Genomic DNA, 3,153 nt, shown 5'->3' on the forward strand with positions numbered 1-3,153 from the left:
ATTTGTATTTCTCAGTCTATTTAACTGTCAAGGATTGGTAATTCTCTGAACCTTTTGTTTGCTAAATTTGTACATATTCTGACATACTTAGATTACTGAGATAGAGTTTTTAATTCAGTTGAAGGAAAAATCATTGAGGCAGTATCATTTTCATATAGAAAGCTTTACTAGAATACGCTTTGCAGGTATGGATTTAGAAGACTCCATGGGAAATCAAAAAATGTTAATCCATGCTCTGACCTTTTCAGCTGTTCATTGGACCACCTTAGTAAAAACAACTGTTGCCCCTATGGAGGATCAGGTGACACCATGTCTGGAAATTTTTTGGATCAGCTTTTTGTTTCTGTTTAACTTGCCTCTCAGTTGTATAGCTGTTTGAGTTCTGTACTGATTCTAACAGAGTACTATGTCTTGGGACCTGTAAAAGTATATAAGCATGCAAAATGCATACAGACATTGTAAGCTACAGTAGCACTTGCCAGTTTTGTGCAGCTTGTGCAGTTTTCTTTTGCAGTTGACTAGAGGCTCTGATTTTGTGCAATATAAAAATATATGTAGTAGATCACTTGCAGTGCTTTGAAACCTGTGCTGTTGGTTTACTTTTTAGTGTACACTAATCACAAGACAAAATATTTCTTACTAATGATGAAGACAAAGCTTTGATCAGTTGTCTGTAATACAATTAGCTTTTCCACTCCTCAGCATCCTGAAAGGTTAACATTTTCAAAATACTACTGTTCAACTGAACAGCCAGTAGTTACATACTGTAGTATTTATGTCCTTACTTTGACATTTATCATCTCGTACCTGTATACAGGATACTGGTACAAAATACTTCTTCAAATGATACACACTAAATCTGGATATTATCACTCAATTATTTGTTTTATAAATCCTCCCATTGGGGTATAAGTCATTAATAGTTCCAGTTTAACCAGTTCAATTAAACCATTTTTAAGGGTTTTGGAAAGTTTTAGATCATTTTCCTCTACTCTGTTTTTTACTTTTCATGCCCTGGATTTCCTAATTCCAGCTGGGAGAAAAAGTGCTGTGTTGCACTTTTCTATGCAGTATTTTTGGCCAAATTAAAAGCAGAGTGTACCAGAAAGTTCACAGAAGAGCATACTCTTGTGAGATTTCTTGTCCAGCTTTACAGACCAGGAGATTCAGATAAGATTTGAATAGGCATTTACATTATTAAATTTTTGTGGCATTGCCTGGAAAACTTGTATTATGGACATTTTATGATAAATAGGATGAATTCTTCCCAGATATAACTTAAGGGAGGAAGTTTGGAGTTAATTAAGGTGGCAATATAAATCGCTTAGATAATTTAAACAGCCCCTTTGCCCAACAAAAATTTGTACAATTACTAGAAAATAGGTTAAACCTACTGAACCAGGGGTAGACTAACCGCTGTCTGTCCTTTGGGAGATGTGAGAAATGGCCAACTACATGTTATTGTTCCAAAACAGTACGAAACACAGGTTGTTCAGTAACTCAAACAGTATAGGCAAAAGACCTGGCTATAGTATTTCAGCAAGAGAGTAATAATGATGTGCATATGACAGCAGGAGTAATAAATATAAAATCAAGGAAAATCTGCTTCACTACATAAATGAGAATTCTATGTAAATGAGTAAAAGATTCAAGTGCTCTGTGTACTGTTATCATGGATTCTGTATATGTGTTTGTAGACTGCTTAGCAAGCTGTAATAATTTGGAAGTAAACAGAGTTTTGTTAGATTTTAAATGAAAATTAGCATAGCACATTTGGGTGCTTATCTTCAAGGTATTAAAGTAATTAGTGCATCTTTATTCATCTCATCACGAGAAGCTTCCTACCAATAGCCTCAGACTATGCTAGATTCTTAACAGCTTTAGACATATTTTTTATTAAATGTAGCAGTATTTAGATTACAGAATCAGAGAATGATTTGTGTTGGAACGGACCTTAAAGACCATCTAGTTCCAACCCCTGCCATGCGCAGGGACACCTTCCACTAGATCCGGTTGCTCAAAAGCCAGACAGATGTGTGTCCAAAAAGAAGTATTTCTGTCACTGTTCTGAGATGTCACAGTAAAGTTGCATGAGGTAGCAGTTACCTGTATTTTTTTATTATGTATTTATTATTATTATTTATTACCTGTATATTTTTATTACGTATTTTTGCTGCCAAAGCCAGGTAACCCTGCTCACCAGACTCTGGTGTTCATATGCCTTGGCTGATCTGATTCAACTCATGAACCAAGCAGAAAACAGACCCTCTTCTAACACTAGTTCTCTGCTGAAGTGGCAATGTGAAATGCCTTAAGGAAAGGATCATTATGTGCTTTAACTGATACATGCTAAAATGAGTGTATAAAGCCATCAGTGGGGAGCAAAAAAGGGAGATGGGAAATCCTTTCTGATGATGCAACCTGTTAGAGGGGTTCAACCTACCTTTGTATTGGGACCCCATTTCTGAATGGTCTGATCAGTCCTTTGACACTGTTGTAGAGAGAAGACAATACAAGCAACCACTGAAGATAGGGAAAAAAAGTAACTCCAAACCCAACAAACAAACAAAACCCACCCAACAGGTTGGTTATTTTACAGAATTCTTGCAGAGGAAAATCCGGAAACCTTGGAGCCTGGTGCCTCTGAGGTTCCTTGTCTGAAAACAGGAAACAAGTGAAACTAGTGGTGGGTACTGCTGAACAAAAGAGAAACGTTAGACAAGCCACAGGTATACACCTCTTTTCTCCTTTTGCATAAGGTACAGGAGTCCTTTCTAACGTGATTGCAGCCTTGCTTCTTTTGCATTAGATCCCATGGTCATTCGGTGCTCATGATTCTTATTCCGTGTATTGAAAGCATTGCCCTTCACCACTCAAATTATGCATGTGAGCACCGAAACAGTTTATTCACTGGCCTTTTACCCAGTTTAGGTAAAAGCGGTGCGTTTGTACTTCGGGAGCACCTGGCCACAACGGCCTCCGCTGTCCGCTGCCCGACCGGGTCGCAGGGTCAACCATAGGCCGGCGGAGGTGAGTTGAGGCTCCGCCCTTCAGCTCCCTCCCTCCCACGGACTACAGTTCCCGCGATGCCTTGCGGTGAAAGAGGAGACCGGGCATGCGGACAGACTCGGAGTGGTGCTTTTGTTTCCGGGC

The sequence above is a fragment of the Psittacula echo genome (assembly GCF_963264785.1).
Source record: "Psittacula echo genome assembly, chromosome: 1".
Classification (NCBI taxonomy): domain Eukaryota; kingdom Metazoa; phylum Chordata; class Aves; order Psittaciformes; family Psittacidae; genus Psittacula; species Psittacula echo.